The sequence below is a fragment of the Gekko japonicus genome, unplaced genomic scaffold, assembly GCF_001447785.1.
Source record: "Gekko japonicus isolate JY-2015 unplaced genomic scaffold, Gekko_japonicus_V1.1 scaffold2642, whole genome shotgun sequence".
NCBI classification, from domain to species: Eukaryota; Metazoa; Chordata; class Lepidosauria; order Squamata; family Gekkonidae; genus Gekko; species Gekko japonicus.
In genome coordinates this window covers 49838-60065 of record NW_015165901.1, presented here as the reverse complement: position 1 = coordinate 60065, position 10228 = coordinate 49838, and the positions used below count along the sequence as shown (strand labels likewise).

The 10228-nt window shown below is 40.0% G+C and overlaps 1 long non-coding RNA gene across 1 annotated transcript; it reads right to left on the bottom strand.

The window, feature by feature from the left end:
* Positions 1-2595: 2595 nt before the first annotated feature.
* Positions 2596-9891, bottom strand: LOC107110574. Its single transcript, XR_001482526.1, has 3 exons — positions 9838-9891; positions 6862-6902; positions 2596-3476 (listed from the first exon to the last, which is right to left on the bottom strand). It is a non-coding gene; the product is annotated as an uncharacterized LOC107110574 (long non-coding RNA).
* Positions 9892-10228: the final 337 nt, after the last annotated feature.

Sequence of the window (10228 nt, the reverse complement as noted above, 5' to 3'; positions counted from 1 at the left end):
TTTATAAATCTGAACAGTCTGGATTAAGTTTTCTATCCTTCCTAGAAGAAGATAGAAGTGATGCTCTGTCTTCTTGGTGCTTGGGGGGGATCAACAGTGGGAGGGCTTCTAATGTCCTGGCCCCACTGGTGGACCTCCTGATGGCACTGGTATTTCTGGCCACTGTGTGACACAGAGTGTTGGACTGGATGTGCCTTTGGCCTGATCCAACATTATGGATCTTATGTTCTTATGTTAAGAAGAGATTGGATTTATACTCCACCCTTCACTACCCAAAGGTGTCTCAGAGCGGCTTACAAACTCCTTTTCCTCCCCCTCCCCACAACAGACACCCTGTGAGGTAGGTGGGGCTGAGAGAGTTCTGACAGAAACTGCTCTTTTTCAAGAACAGCTGTGCCAGAACTACGGCTTGCCCAAGGTCATCCAGCCAGGTGCAAGTGGAGGAGTGGGGAATCAAACCCGGTTCTCCCAGATTAGAGTCCACGCACTTAACCACTACACTAAACTTGTCCTACAGACAAACATTAAGATTGTTTCAAAAGTAACAATACTTTAGAACATAAAAGTATGATGTGTTTTAAGAATGAACACAGTAATCAAGTGTATTAACAAAAATGTTTATTTAAAGCCATAATGCACAAAATCAAAGTGTTTTAACATTACGCAAATATAAATGCTAATAAAAAATAAAAAATTGTAAAAATATTAATATAAAACAGCATATAAACTACAAAAATAAGTTTACATGATACCACTTTCTGAATCCAGTCTTTTAAATGATCATAATTTGAAAATATTAACACAGACATCACTTTTTTTAAAAAAAGCTGGGACTTAAAACATCCACATGTTTAAAGTATACAAGCAGCAAGAATTCTGAATAAAAAACATGAAAAGCACAATTAGTGTACAGAAAAAATGTTTTTTGGCATTTAAGCAAACCGAATCCCCCTAGTTTTAGTAGGACCCCAAACTGGCTTTTTCTGGTCCTGTTTACTGGTGCCCTCTCTTTTGGACTTCTGTATTACTTCTCATATCAAATCAGCCAAGAGTTACTGCTTTGTGGATCAATCAGCTAAGGTGTCAACCTCAAAACACATCCAGAGGTTTGGTAGGAGGTCTGACGAAAGGGGCTGAGTAATAATGTCAGAATCAAGTTCACGCACACTTAAACCCCACTGATATCAAATGGGGTAAGGGTGTGCATCTTAAACTTAAATTCTCATTTGGCTTATTTGCCTGTTTAAGTACAGCTGAAAATATTATGTAGCTGTCATTCAAGTAAGTCTATGTAAATATTTCAACTGAAGAGGCAATACATTTAATAAAGAAACATTACAACTAAATACAAAAAGGCCATCGTGGAAATTAGAGGTGACAGTTGCCAAGCAACTAAAAATATGGAAAATACAGTCTTCAGTATTTTTAGCACAATTAGTGTAATGGTCGTTTTTGCGGTCTCTGTCCAGTCCTTAGCTGGAGTGCTGCTTTCACTGCAATAGCACAAGCTTCTGCTTGTGGTCCAGCAGCTGCAGCCCACTTCTAATCACCAGTGAATTTAGTTTGTTCCCAACTCACTGAATGTGCTGAGATCTCCCTTGTAGAATAGACAGAAAGGACAGTTTCCAGTCCTAATCAGATGATCGCGCACAAGAATTGTTTCAGAACAGTTACAGAACTATGTTACCCCGGCAGACATGTTTCCCAAACCTGCGTTTGTCAAGGTAACAACTGAAAAGCTGGGCATTCCCAAACAAGAATGGCATGTGTGTATTGTGGTTACTGTTGTGCTGGTGATGCCCACGGATAACCTCTTCAAGGTTATGTCTGATCAGATTGGGGGGGGGGAGCATTTCCAGTGAACAATCCACCTTCCCCTGGTTCTCCCTTGCAAATGTTCCTTTCCTCCTTGTCATCAGCATTACTAGTGTTGTCACTCAGCCCTCAGTTCGTAAAATAAAAAGACAAAACCTAAGAATAGCACAAAATAACAGCGGGCGTAGCTTTTGAGTTTTCAATTTACCTAATGGCTAGTTCAGTGCCCTTGAAGTACACCAAGCAAAATGAGACCCAGTGTGTCCAGAGTTACAAGTGCCCACTTCTCAGCAGTGATACATGCAGCCAAAAAAGTGTTGCTGTATGCTCATGTGCCTGGAAGTGCTAATATGCTGGTTTATGTATTACTTTCATCAGGCTGCTGGTATCTCTCCCAAGGAGAAATTTCTAGCATCTAAACTAGGCATAGAATCAGATCCATGTCTTGTAACTAAATTCTCACGGGGTTACTATTTTATTTAGTAGTATTCCTGTGTCTGAGGTAAGCACTAAGACACTTGGTTCTACAAGCTGTGATGTTACTGATAAGGTCTTAGTGTAGAACGACACAGATTCACAAGCCAATATTGGAAGAATAGGGATAAGCAGCTTGTGCTATAGGATGGCTTTCTGTGTACCATGATGGCCACTGCTGACAGCCGTATGGAAAGGGCACTGTAGAGCTGAAGTAGCTATGCACTGGGTAGGTCTGGGCAAAGTTAAACCTCTGTGATTCCCCAACCCCAAAATGACTGTAAGACTGTGAATAAAACATACTGGACTGTGTGTTATATACCATGCTGGTAGCTGTAAGCATGGTTGGAGTCAGCTGGTGCATTTCATAAGAACTGGACTCCTGGTACGTTTGAGTAACTTGGTGACAACTGCTACCAGTTTGATAGAAGTGCCAAGAGTAGGAGGGATAGACTGTCCTGTAAGTGTGCACAGAATAAGTATGACTGGGAGGTGTTTCCTCTATATGTTCATTTTGACCGAAAGCAGAACATTGCGCAGAGGTTTGGGTACTTTCAGTGGAAAATGGATCTGAACACGAGGACTTCAGTTCCATGAATTTATTTAATTCAGGGATTGCTGAGGAATCTGAATTACAGGCTGGTACATAGTTGGCCACAGATTTTTCTTCATACATCTCGCCACTGCTATCAAGTTCCAGAGGTATGGCTGTGCAACTAGGGATCCAACCTGAAGCATTCCCTGTAACATCTTGTTTCAGATCATGGTACTGATCTAGTGGGGGCAGCACAGAGCTATCACCACTTAATTTTGCTACTGAAGTAAGAGAGTCCTCAGGGGAATTCTGTGGGGATGGATCTTTGTTTGGACATGTAGATAGAACTCTGCCTCTCTCATCACAGGATGCAAAGCATTCCTGGCTACCCCTCCAGCTCTTGTTGAGGTTTTTTAGATCAGTTGGATTTTTCCGACTGTCCAATGTATTTGAGTTAACTAATGCAGGACTGGAAACACTTGGCGAAAACTCAATACAGTCCAAGGGATCAGCAGCTTTCAAACCTTTTGAATACGAAGGGGAGAGAGATGGCCTGTCTCTCAGACACTCATCTTTTTTATTCCAGGTACTGTCTGTGGAAATCCTTAACTGTAGTTCTTCTCTTTCTAGAGGCTTAGGTCTTCCACACTTTCTGCAAAACAGAGATATCTTTAGTTTCTAGGGAATTTTAACACCCTTTATAGCAGTATTTTCCAGATTGTCACAGTAGTTGCTTGATTGTAAGAAACAACCCCCACTTAAAAATATTATACACAAAAAAATTATTATTGGACACAAGTGTAACTTGTATACAAATGTAGGATGGCCTCTTCCTTTTAATGGAATAACTGTGAAAAAACCTAGTCTTACATTTGAGAAAATACTATATATGTAACATTGTAACATGGGAAGGTATACATATATTACGGGGCTTCTGGGGAGTAGAAGGGGAGGTGGTCTTGGAAGTACCATGGGGGCAAAGAAACAAGATCCATGTTATATAAGTCATCAGCTCCTCTATGCATACTTATCCAGATGCTGGGATATATATTCAACAGCTGTTGTCTTTGGTAGAAGCTGAGTTCATATGTGGAAAGAGAGGTCCACTGGTGTATGGAAGGGGGATACATCATTCCAGTGTTGTAGCATCAGTAGTTTTGTCGCAAGTGTGATACATGGAATTCATTTCCATTGATCAGGACAATGTTATTGTCATGGTTGGGGGAACTGCAGAGTGATTTCTAAAACTAGGCTTATACCAAATGCAAATTTCTGCCTAAAATGGCATCACTACTGTCTACTGGGCAGACCCACATCATGTGCATCAAGGATTCTGAATTACAATTAAGTATCTACTGTAGAATCCACTATGTTCGGAAGATAAGTTTTTGTCCGTATCAATGCTAACATTAGGTGTATCACAGAGATTTTGCTGGAGGTTAGAGCTGTATATCACTGTTCTTTTTGAACTGGCCATTCAAAATTACTTGTTCAATTTCCAACAGGGCAGCCAATGATATATGAAGGTGGTAGACCTGGAAAACCGAGGCAAATGAACATAGTCTTTTAATTTGGTGACACTTCATAGGGGTTCTAGGCAGCTTGGCCAAATCCAGAGGTAAAGGAATGTTCTAGTGGCCCTGTTGCAAGTCAGATTTGTTAGAAAGTTTAAAAGGTGTTTTATAATGCACTCAGGTCAGTAACCTTATTTAAGTTGAAATTGTCTTTTTCAGACTTTCTATATAAATGAATGGACCACAATTTTTAAAATCCAGGTTGAACCATAACATCAGGATGATGTGAACATATGGGTCAAACTAAAATATGTCTCCTAGTGAACACCAGACTTCTCTGGCCACAACAGTTCTAAATGTTTTTGGTATTCTATGTAGATAAACAGACCCCACTGACATACATAAAACATGGCAGATCATTCATTATGTATCCACTTTTGGCTGGGCACCTATGAGGCAAGGCAAAGTGAGGCCATCAACCAAGAAGCAGGTTTGGCAGGACCCCAGTTGCAGAACCCTGGACAGCTCCCAAGGCTGAACTTTGGAGACAAACTTAAGTCTTGCATACTGAAGAAGGCCTTGAATACCCTGCCAGGTTCAGTTTTCCCTGAGATAATTAATGTATAAATTTGTTTTATACTGAATCAGGCTTTGGATCCATCTACCTGGCTCCTGTGTGACTAGCAGAAGCTAGGTAGTGAGAGTGTCAGTGTGGTGGTAGTAGTAAGAGTGTCCAACTAGGATCTGGGAGGCTGAGGTTCGAACCTCCACTCTGCCATGGGAGCCTGCTGTGTGACCTTGAGCCAGTCACATACTCTCAGCCTAACCTACCTCACAGAGTTCTTGTGAGGATAAAATGGAGGAGAGGGAAGATGAGGTAAACCGCTTTGGGTCTGCATTGGAGAGAAAGGCCAGGTATAAATGAATAAACAATGAAGTAAATAGACTATCCAGAGTCTTAGACAGAAAGATCTTTTTCCAGATAAGCTATCTGAGACCCTTTAACCAAAGATCAACCTGAGAATTTCTGCATGTAAACTAGGTGCTCAGCCACTGCCAACATCTGTGACTAAAGAACACTTCCTTAAAGGAACACATTGTGCTCACAGCCGTGCATTGCTGTGGTGCTCTGTGACTTCTTGGAAGATCATACAGTCTCACTGTCAAATGAAAGCTGTTGGGGAAGTTGGTAGGTCAGGACTTCAAGGGGCTCTGTGGAGCACCTGGAGGGGAACAGATGGGTTTCTGACTCTGGATCCTTGAACTGATAGAAGGTGGCACTATTTGAATACAGTTATGGCATCCCTTCTCTGTGTGACACTGACTGGTACACTTTGGTAACAATTCATGGACTGATGTTGGTGGTGCCCACCAAAGTCTTATTTTATCTGACCCTTGAAACATTTCTAGCTACTTTAACAATTAGGTAGGTCACATGATGTGTTTATCAAACTACTTGTACTCCATTTAATCAGGGCTCTTTTTGTAGCAGGAACTCCTTTGGATATTAGGCCACATCCCCTACTGTAGCCAATCCTCCAAGAGCTTACAGAGCTCTTCTTAAAGGAGCTACAGTAAGCTCTTGGAGGATTGGCTACATTAGGGATGCGTCACTTAATATGCAAATGAGTCCCTGCTACAAAAAGAGCCCTGCGATCTTTTATTTGATGCCCCAATTTGGCATTATTTGTATTGTCAAGAGGAAAAGGATACTTTCCCCAATTATAGTTGACAGTGATTACATTTCTGTTTCTCTATGAATGTCTGGGAAATATGTTAACTATTATTTTCTGGAAAATATACAGCTATATGGGTTGCATGTATCTAAAATTAACTCCATGATCCTTAGTTTGGGTTGGATCTATTCTGCAAACATCACCTTGACTCAGTGTGAGAACCCTTACATCTGATGCAAGAGAATCTTCCACAGGTAGAACAGCCTCTTGTGTCAGGAGATGACTCCTTGAATTGGGGGAAGGTACTGTCATTAGCAAAAAGCTCTGCAGGATCTAGTTCTTTCTTGCCTTGTCACATAGTTTAGTATCTATTTAATGGTAAAAGTATCCCTAAGTCTCTAATAGTCTCCAATGTGCATGCCATGGTCAAAAGAGAGGTAGTTTTACTCAATACACATATTGATCCTATGCAATGTTTCTCCAGGTCGATGACCCCTGGACACTGGTCATTACAAACAAATAGGGAGTTATATGTGTAGGCTCAAATAGTACAATCCATAACCCTTCAAATGGGAGTAGTGGGAGTGGTGTATCAATAGTATAACCATTGAAATATGATGTCTACTACCTTTATACCAGCCAACCCTTACAGCTTCCATTAATAGAAAACTTTTGCATAGAGCTGTTGAGCAAGAATTAAAATGAATGGAATTCAATTGATGGGGATTAGTTAGCTACCTCAAGGAAAGCATGGAAGGAAGAGCTAGTGAAGCAAAGAAAGCAGACTGGAGATCTTGCCAAAAGCAACAGAAAGCTGCATTCGTATTTGGTAAAGATCTGATACTACCTGGCGTCTGTTCAGTAGATCTCTCAAAGGCAACACTGTTTCTGCCAAACAAGAGTACACAAATCATATGTAATGGGAGAACAGAAACAAGAATTTGAAAGCTTTGTGAAAATTCGGTGTATCTGCTCACTCAAAAACAAACATTTAAGGCTAATAGCTAAACCTAGAAACCTTCACTAAGATGACTTGAGAAAATGATTTTACTAAAGAACCCAGTTTTGTGAAGAAATTACTTTATGCAGTCCAATATTTTCCCTGGTATATTTGAAGGCACTGGTGTATTAAAGTTGGTAAATTCATATGAGAAGGCCCATATAAAATTTCAAAACTAAAATACATGTGATAAATAAGTATTAAAACCAAATTATGCAAGGTCAAAAAAGATGGTAAAAACCATACTGGACTTTCTTAAACCAAACAACTAAATCTAAGCATGCTGTAAGTCAAACCTCTAAGAAATACCAAAACAACAACAATAAGATTTAGGCAGAAATTTAAGTTCAACCTCTGTGAAGTTTCAAAGCACAACCAATATTGTGTTTCTCAAAATAAAAAGGACATAAAACACATCTCAAATAAAAGTGGATATCGAGTATTTAATGTTAGTTTTTAGTCTGCAAAAGATTTCTATATTTGTATTTTCGTCCCATCATGCACATGCAAGTTCAGTACTTAATTTCTCACGTCCTGATGACTTGTGCCTGAATGTGCAATTTGAGTCCATTCCATTGAAAACACTGAATTTGAAAGTTGTAGCAGGTCTATCTGATCTGAAGTCTCTCATTCATGCAAACAGCTAACCATGGTCAGTGATGGAACATGTCTATTTAACCAACCCTTTTGTTATGCTAGGAGTTTCACTCAGGATAAATAAAAACAAATGCTTCTGGCAATAAACACCCGCAAGTCCTTATTACAATTAACAAAATTCTTCTCCCTCAGCAGATGCAACTGAGCACCAAAACTAGAAATGTAATATTTCCAGAAATTCTGAAGCAATGATAAAAAATTGGGGGGGGGGGAGAGACTTGAGGAAAAAATGAAATATTTACTTATCAAATCTAAATCTAATTTGCTGCACCAGTTAAGTAGGTACAATTATATTAATTGGCATATTTATAGGATTGAAAAATTGAAATGTATTACATGCAACTCTAAGCAGTGTTACATTTTTCTAAGTTTATGGACACTTAGCTTTCTACAATCAAAACTGCAGCTACATCCCCAATACTAAAGCCAGTGAGAGCAGCCAACTGTTGCACCCTATGCTATCTTAGCTCATTTCATTCAACCAAAAAGAAAAAAAATCTATTTGAAAGGGAGTTGTTGTTTTTAATTTCCTAAGATTTCTCAAACATTCCAATTGAAAAATTAGAAAAAAGTATTTAGGGAAAAATACAATAGGGCACTCCCCCCTCCTTTTCTTCTTCTTGAGCTTTCACATCTTTATCCAGAACATCAATTGTAATTCTGCAGCTAGTTTCCAAGCTCTCATAAATATCAGCCAAGACCCAGTTATGACAAACGGGTGAAAAGAAAGGATAACTGAAAGGAAGACTACCCTTACTGTAAGATGACCAGCACAGAAGGTTATATGCAAAAGTGGATGGCCTTGAAATTAAGACACTCCATCCCCAATAAAAAAAATAAGAAGACTGGCTTTTTAAAAGCTGGAACAAAACACCAGATGACTAGGCAAATGCTTGGGGGGGGGGGAGGAAGAAGAGGAAAGGGAGGAGACTGGATTTATACCCCACCATTCGCTACCCGAAGGAGTCTCAGAGCGGTTTACAATCCCTTTTCCTTCCCCTCCCTACAACAGACACCCTGTGAGGTAGGTGGGGCTGAGAGAGCTCTCCCGAGAACTGCCCTTGAGAGAACAGCTCTGAAATAACTTATGACTGACCCTATGTGACACCAGAAGCTTCCTGTGGAGGAGCGAGGAATCAAACCCGGTTCTCCCAGATTAGAGTCCACATTTCTAATCACTACACCAAACTAGACAACCCCTACCCAATACTCAGGGGAAGAAGCAAAAGTTGATATGGATTCATACTGTGAGCCAAAAGCAAGAGTTAGTAGAGAAGCAAAGGCAGGGGAAAGTAAAGCTCAAACTCACTGAGCCACAGTGAAGCTTGCTTCCCCCCCCCTTCATCATTCCTGTCCTTTCCTACTGTTCGCTAGGGCAGGAACTACAGTCTCAAAGCCAGCCACTGACTCCACCAGCATCAGTACCACTCCTCTCTGCTGCGGAATGAGTTCAACACATGATTTCTTCAACACTCTCTGTATACACAATGAGAGAATCAGCTCTCACATCAACCCCATGGCACCTCAGTCAGATGCCTTTCAGCCGAGTTCTCTACTGCTGAAGCAGAAGATGACCCCCTACACACACACACACACACACTTTAAGTCAAAAAAGGTAAAAAAATTGTCTGCCTTTCAAGTAACTATTGTATGGCCAGTGGCTGCTTTGTATAAGGGTTGTGGCAAGTAGAAAAAACTTGCCCAGAACACATACATCAACGATGCTGGTTTGTGGTCACAATGCTAAAATAAATTAGAGCCAAGGGACAGAGAAAAATAATGAAGCAGTGGGAAGAAATTCTTTATTCCAAATATCAATACCCCTATGTGTTTTGCGCTGAGTTTCTTCAGGGGGTGCTGTGTCTATATTCTACAGAACCCCTGAAGAAGCTCAGTGCAAAACGTGCAGGGGTATAGTATAGATATATGGAATAAAGAATTTCTTCCCACTGCTTCATTGTTTTTCCTTTGTCCCTTTGCTCCAGTTGGTGCAGCCCTCTGTTCTTTTCTCATATGATAAATCAGAGCCATTTATTCCTTAACTCTATACACTTCTGCTAGATCACTTGAGTTCTATTCAAGATGGCCTGTTCCCTGAATGAAAGGTATGATGTTATGAAACAATAAATGCCAGACACTGCTGTTTTATCGATTTAGTACTGATACCTCATGTTCCTGCAGGTTTCCTTTTCTCGTTTCTTTTTTGTGGTTATCAATGAAGCAACAACCTAATAGATTAAAAATTGCAATTTGAATTCTGATATAAGGTTATATTACACACAGTATTTCCTTTACCAGTTTTCAAAATGTGCTCACATCTGACAGAACACATTTGGTATACTTCTGGTTTTTTACTCCAGTCAGCACCATCCTTATAAGAACTGAAACAAGGCCTGTTACAGGAAAGGAACAGTAATAACTGGAAACCATTACATTATATTTCCAACAGATACTTACAAGGAAAAAGGCTAAATTTCGAACACTAGTCAATTGGCCACCTATCTGATAATTTATTTTTTAAAAGATACATGCTACCTTTCCATAGAGATGCTTGAGG